The 7,508-nt window shown below is 41.2% G+C and overlaps 1 pseudogene; it reads right to left on the bottom strand.

The window, feature by feature from the left end:
• Positions 1–4,772: 4,772 nt before the first annotated feature.
• On the bottom strand, positions 4,773–4,892 carry LOC129878024 (5S ribosomal RNA; annotated as a pseudogene).
• Positions 4,893–7,508: the final 2,616 nt, after the last annotated feature.

Genomic DNA, 7,508 nt, shown 5'->3' with positions numbered 1-7,508 from the left:
GAGAAAAAAATAGGTAAGTCCCGATTTCGTTTCATAAATTAATTATACAGCATATACCACGATGATATGGAGGTATTATAAGTATAAAATCATGGCTTGGTGCAGCCAAAACGGACAGCAACCAGTCCACACAGTTTCAGCGCGCTAAAGAGGTTTCCAAGGCGCAATTTTGGCTAATTTTGGCCAATTTCGGGTAAGGTAAGGTTTCTCCTTTAAATTTGGACTTTATGGGGTTGTTATGGAGGGTATTATTTACCTTATATACTTCTGTAAGTATTAAAAAATCGTGTAGATGCTAAGCGAGAGACACAATTAAAATTGAAGTCGTTATAGTCAAATTGTAGTCAAAATGAGGCGTGGTGTGTGTGAACGCTGCTGATGGTTGTGTGGTGTGTGTTAAGGGTATAAATGTGTCCTAAAATAGGTTGGGGAGCTTCTGGTTTCATCCACACAATCCCCGCTTTGTATGATTAAAGGTTTTGCAATTGAAACCTAGAAACCTTATTTTGGCGTCATAGTTCGAGGGAGTCGTTTGGAGTTTATATTGTGCAATGTTGCCATGTTATACATATATATGTGCTGCTGGTTAAGTTGTTGGTTGGATGTTGATATTAAGGACATAATTGGGGATTCGGATAAGGCACATTATAGGGGAGATGCTGCCCGATTTTTGGTAACTCTTTAACTAGTTAAAGAACTAGTCAAGAAAACGAGCGAGGAAATAAATTCTATGAATACTCGTAGGTAGTATACAATGCTGGAAAGTCTAAGGATGTTGATACTCATATTGCTTTCATGTTACTTAGTTTCAAAGGACGACAAGATGACCGGAACAAAAGGTAACCTGTTAAAGGTATGTAAAGCCTATCTTTTCTCTTTCTTTCGGCATGTCTTAGATATAAGTAGGATATGATATGAGCCTTGGGGGTAATTCCATCCCTAGATTTTGAATATGACTTCAGGACCCTCACTCACTTTTGAATGTTAAACTTTAAAGTAGTAAGCTACTATTTTTGAGTCTTTGATAGGTTAAATAGTAACTGGAGGTATAGGCCGCTATCCTTAAGGGCTCCATGAGGACAGACGTCTGGATCCTATAAACTATTTGGCAACATTTTGACACATGTCTATGGTTCCTGATGCTCCATACAGTTCTACGTGACACCTAAAAGGTACTTCAATTACTTCCAAGTGACAGCTTGATGACTTCATTGAGTCTCAGATAATAATTTAAATTGTGTTTTGTTTCTCACTACTCTACTTGTGCATACTGTAACACTTCTTTCGTCGACCCCGGGGCTGAGAATAGTAATTGTGCATAATTCCACTGCATTGGTCATCGCGCCCTCACTAGAGGGCCCGGTGCGTATGTATATATATGAGGATATGATGATGTGTTGTAATAAAGAGTGATGGTACTATAGTTATGATTCACCGGATCCCTGATAGGTCTGTCTATATTGAAAATTTAAGCATGCATGATTTTACTTTTCCAGGTACAGGTTTCTGATTTGTTATTTTATTCCCTGCTTCTCTGTTTCAAATATGCTCCTAGTTATGCTATGCTATATTATGTTTTACATACTCAGTACCTATGTCGTACTGACCCTCTTTCTTTGGGGGGCTGCATTTATATCCACAGGTACAGATTCACAGTGTGAGGGTCCACCGGCATAGGAGTCCCACTCAGCAGTCAAGATGTGCTCCATTATGTTGGAGCCTAATTTTGGTTACCAAACCTTGATGTATATATTCATTTTGTTCATGGGTACGATGGGGGCCCTGTCCCGCCTTATGGTACTGTTCTTCTTACTCTTAGAGGTCTGTGGATATGGATGTAGGTTGTATGTATGTGGGTTGTATGTGTGTATGAGCTGTATATCAGTTGTATATTAGTGGTATATGAGTTGTAGATGTGTGTATGTACATATGTGTTGATGTGACTTATGAATTGGGGCATTCCCTGTGTCGTGGCGGCCTTGTCGGCTCGCATATATGTGTACTATAGAACGACCCTATACGTTACAATAGCCTTGTCGGCTTGTATGCTTTCTTACCTATTAGTGCATTTTATTTTTGTGTGGGAGGTAGGGGTACACGTATGTGTCCGGTTAGGGCACCCGTCACGGCCTACAAGGTTGAGTCGTGACAAAAGTGGTATCAGAGCAGTTTCCTCTTGGAGTGTCCACAGACCATGTCTAGTAGAGGCTTTTTTATCGGTGTGTTGTGCACCACATCTATAAACAAGAGGCTACAGGGCATTTAGGATGTTTCCTTTATTTCATATCTAAGATCGTGCGATAGAGCCGAGTCATAGGAAATGAAATTTCGCGTACTAACAGTGATTTCAGTAGAAGGATAACATCGATAAAAGAAAGTAATTGATGATATTGGGAGTTACACAACAAGAAGATAAGTAAAGACACAAAAGATATGTGTCAGGTAAGACATTGAAGTGCTATTGACATAGAAAAGTAGACGGGGAAGTTTGAGTTGGACATATGAGGTAAGACCATCATTTCATACTGCTGTTAATATTGGGCGCCCCGTGTGGCTGCGATATGGATATATATATGTTGGCCCTATGAGGCATTGTTAGCATTTTCTACATGCAGGTTTGGGATAGTGAGAAATATAGAGGAAACTCTACCCAAATTGTTTTTCGAAACAAAAAGAGAAGGAGGTATAGGATTGAAATAGGCCTTGAAAGGTAGTTCTCATCGTAATGATAAGAGTTGATAAACCTACGAGTGTGGCTGACCCCGAGAAATAAGTTAACTGTTGAATTGATAGTAATATCAGTCTGGATGATTTCTCCCTAATAAACCTTTATATTTGCAGCGATGTTTCCCAGAAAAGCAACAACCGCCTAGAAGATCAAGTCAATAGCGGAAGAAACGGATTAGACCCCAAAGATTACTAGGACTCGTGCCCATTTTATGCCAGGGATGGTGTTCCGGTCGGCAAGCTCTATTATACCACCACATCCAGAAGGGTCTGGGGCAGCAGTAGTCGCAGAACCTGAGGCTCTAATATTTGAACCTTCAGCTCTATAACTAGAACCAGAGGATAGGGCAATGAGAGATGCAGTTTTATTACTGACCAAATTAGTGGCACGGCAGGCTCGAAGGCATGGGCGAGGGAGAAAGGGGCAATATAGAGGGCAACAACCCGATAGGGGGTATGACGGAGGTCAACATAAGAAAGCTAGGTCGGTTGGGGACACCCTCAGCATCACAGTGAATATACTTCCCAACCAACATGGAGTGCACCCTCTCAGTTCCCAGGTTGGGGATTCGATAGTATGGGATGTACAGGAGTCGGTCGGAATTCCAGGGTGCCAGGTCCATAGATTGGCAACAATTTGCGTCAGTCAAGGTCACCTTTTCCTCAGTGTCCTTATTGTGATAGGACTCATTTTGGGAAATGCCATTATGGTACAAGTGCATGTTTTACGTGTGGCCGTCAAGGCCATTTCATAAGAACATGTCCATTTAGAAGCAGGTTTAGTGGTACAGCTCCGCCTATGGGGAAATTTACAGGTTTTTCTTTTTCAGTGGCTACACGCCCGGTGAGGTGGGGTACTTATATACCAGCCGAGTGTGGTAGATGATGGGGTGGACCTTCTAGTTCTAGTAGTCCTTCAAGTCGTATTCATGCCTTAGCTAGTATACAAGACCGACAGGCGCCACCAAATATGGCTACAGGTATATTACAAATTTTCTTTTAGGATACATGTACATTAATAAACCCAGATTCTACTTTATCGTATATGCATTTCCTTTTGTTGCTGATAGGGATAAAATAAAGCTCGAATTAACGGACCCGTTTGAGGTAACAACATCAACAGGAGCCTTTATTATAGAAAAGCAAGGTGAGGATGGATAGTTGTAAATTTAAAAGTATAAGTGGAATGACATGGCAATAGGACAGACCTATTGTCAGATAAATTTGAGAGGTTGCTGAGAAGGCAAACATCGATGACAAGGGTAAAAGCTTATGAGGCAGAAAGAAGGATTCTGTATAGGTGACACCATCTTAGAAAATAGTGAGATACTTCAAGGATAAGGAATATAGGGTGTGGAACAACCGCTGCACTGCGAAGTCATTAGGGAAAAAGAAGTGGTATCCCTTTGGGAGTAAGATAGTATTATGCCCAAGTTTGAAACATGTGTGAGTAGAGTATCAGTGCCCCGAAAGGAGGAATTTGAAATGATAATAAGCACCTTCTACTGGTGTTAAGGTCTCATATGTAGGTAATCTAAGGTATAGGTATGGTACAGGATACTAAAGGTGTTGGAAAAGACTCATACGCATTTATAAGGCTGGTAATAAACAAATAATGGCATGGCTACACCCTGAAGGGGGGGAAGTGGATATGAGATACACAAGCATAAGGTGAAACCAACCAACACTACAGTGTGTTAATGTGAACACTTAAAACTTCGAAGGAAATCCCATGCTGGAACAAGCTAGTAAGGTCTAAAAGCCAGCCATAATGGATAGAAGCCGTGATATCTAAGACCATGCGGGGAACCATTAATAGAGAAACTAACAAAGGGGTATATATAAAAAGGAGTGAATACAATACAATAAGTTAAATCAAATGACCAGCAATGGACATGGTCATGGTGGGATTAAAAATCTACTCCTATACTAGTTGAAAGATAACAGGAAAAAGGGCAGGGTGAAACATAAAAACTAGTAAGACGACGCTAAGATAAATCTTGGATAAAGTTGAGTGCCTCTCATATTATTGCAGGGGTTGCCATAAAACGCGACACGAAGACTTCCTAGGGAGGTCACCTATCCCAGTATTACCTTCGTCCAAGCACACTTAACTTCAAAATTCTGATGGACCTTAGCGCGTCAGTACTGGTATGATCGCGCGAGATGGAAAACTCCAAACTAGCGATGGAGGAACGACATGAAATTATGTACCTATGGTATTATAGGTTATGCTGAGGGAATTATAAAACAGGGGCTTACGCAAATAAGTAGGGTTAGCTGATTACTAACCGATGACGCCCTTGTATGCCATAGTTTGTCAATGTAGCACCAGTTCATGATAGGCAAACCACGGAACGACTATATAGGCCAGTGGATAAGGAAATTTTGATACCACATGGCAACTACCTCTGAAGGGCAAAAAGCAAAACCCAAAAGGTAAGGGTACCAATTGATATCGTTTAAGGAAAGCAGGAAGTAATACAGTAATACACGGGGTTGAAGATTTCACAATACGACCTTGGCTATAAGACTCACTTTGCATTCCATGGGTGGATGACTCTGGAGGAAATGTTACCTGCAGAATAACAATATTAACCCATGCTCCTGCAATCAAAGGCTACCTACTCAGCTGAGAAGGTGTAAAATTATAGAGTAAAGGTGGTAGGACCTTACAGAGTCCCCATAGCTACCATCTCAGATGAAGGAGCCCAAGTTACAGTTAACGGCCGAAGGTCAGTCCATGAAGAAACGGAAAGGACAGATAAATCTTCGTACACTAAGTTACCCTCAGACTAATGGACAAACTAGTTTGACTAGCTATATGGTAGACGATATATTGTGGGCTTATACAGTTGGCCCCAAAGGTAACTCGAAAAATTAATTACCACCTGTCAGGAGTACTTATGATATTAACTATCGTTCTAATATCCGAATGGCCCTATATGAGATTTGGTATGGCAAATAGTGTGGGTTGCCAATTGGATGGTTGGTGTTAGTAAAGTGCAACTAATAGGCCCCAATATAGGCGGTAGAAAAGGTGAAGCTTATTCGGGAGAGGTTATTAGCTGCCTGAGTCGACAAAAGTCATATGCAGACAATCAACTTTGAGCTTTGGAATTTCAAGTAGGTGATTGGGTGTTCTTAAAAATGTCGTCCATGAAAGGAGTAATGAGGTTTGGCAAGAAAGGGGAGCTGAGTTCGAGATATATTGTCCCTTACCTGATCTTTCGTCGAATAGGCAAAGTGACTTATGAGTTAAACTGACCAGCGGACCTAGAAGCCATACATCCAATTTTCCACATGTCTATGCTTCGTAGGTGTATGGGTGATCCATCCCAGGTACATCCCGTAGATGATATCCAGGTCACAGAAGAATTAGCCTAGGAAGAACAACCGATCGCCATCTTGGATCGACAGATTAGAAGACTGCAGACTAAGGACGTAGCTTCGGTCAAGGTATTATAGCGAAATAGGAATCGGGAAGAGATGACCTGGGAAGTTGAAGAGGATATGAGACACAAGTATCCATACCTGTTCCCGATATCTACAAGTAACCCTAACTCCTAAAAACTTGTATATTAATTGTTTGATGAAGATACACATTGTTGTAATGCAAAGAAGTCCCCCTATAACCTCTATAACGTCTTAAGGGAAGCTTTGTTTAACATTCGAGGATGAATATCCTAAAGGGGGGAAGGATGTTATACCCTGTACTATCGTACCTTGAGACTTTCATACCTTGGAAGGTTCTTAGGCTTCTCGAGAGGTTCTTAAGCTTCTTGAAAGGTGCTTAAGCCTCTTAGAAGGTGGTTTAAAAGAGGTGTGAGTTATTATACCCCACACCCTTGGGCTCAGAATATCTCTTAAGTTACTTAGAAGTTATCATGTGATCCGAACAATCCAAAATGCTATCAAACAACTCTAAGGAAGGGAGAATATGATACCTCGTAGTAGAGAAGGTTGGAAATAGAGACATAAGGATCCGGAAGGAATTGGAGGCAAAATAATGAGTCGTAGGACTTGATTTACCTACGTAAGCTCCTAACTTAGAAGTCTTAAGTACTCAAGATACTGGAGTACATACCAAGCTTGCATAGCATGGATTACATAGGCTCTTAAAATAAGACGAGATTACGAACCCACGAGGAAGAGAAAAAAAAGACACGTGGCAGCTAGTGAGGGAGTGACACATGGAAGCACCTCAAGCAAGCAGGTGACCCACTGCTTGGAGTCAAGCAGGTTACCCACCTGCTTGGAGTCAAGTAGGTGACCCATATGCTTGGGGGAGGTGGGCCCCATTGCCACATGGCATCCCCTCCTTCAACGCATGGATGCGGTGGTCCAATAGGGGATGGACACGTGTCCCCCTTAGGGGATGACATGTGTCACACCCTAAGACCACATATATGTATGTATATGTAACATACACTTCAGTTTGTTCCTTAAAACTTCAGCAGCAAAAAGAAGAACAAACCCTAATCCAAGAGAGAAAAGGGTGACGGCTTAGGAGAAAAAAATAGGTAAGTCCCGATTTCGTTTCATAAATTAATTATACAGCATATACCAAAATGATATGGAGGTATTATAAGTATAAAATCATGGCTTGGTGCAGCCAAAATGGACAGCAACCAGTCCACACAGTTTCAGCGCGCTAAAGAGGTTTCTGAGGTGCAATTTTGGCTAGTTTTGGCCAATTTTGGGTAAGGTAAGATTTCTTCTTTAAATTTCGACTTTATGGGGTTGTTATGGAGGGTATTATATACCTTATATACTTCTGG

This window comes from Solanum dulcamara, chromosome 12 (genome assembly GCF_947179165.1).
Source record: "Solanum dulcamara chromosome 12, daSolDulc1.2, whole genome shotgun sequence".
In the NCBI taxonomy this organism is placed as follows: Eukaryota; Viridiplantae; Streptophyta; class Magnoliopsida; order Solanales; family Solanaceae; genus Solanum; species Solanum dulcamara.
The sequence above is the reverse complement of the archived record's forward strand: the minus strand, read 5'-3'. Positions and strand labels throughout refer to the sequence as shown.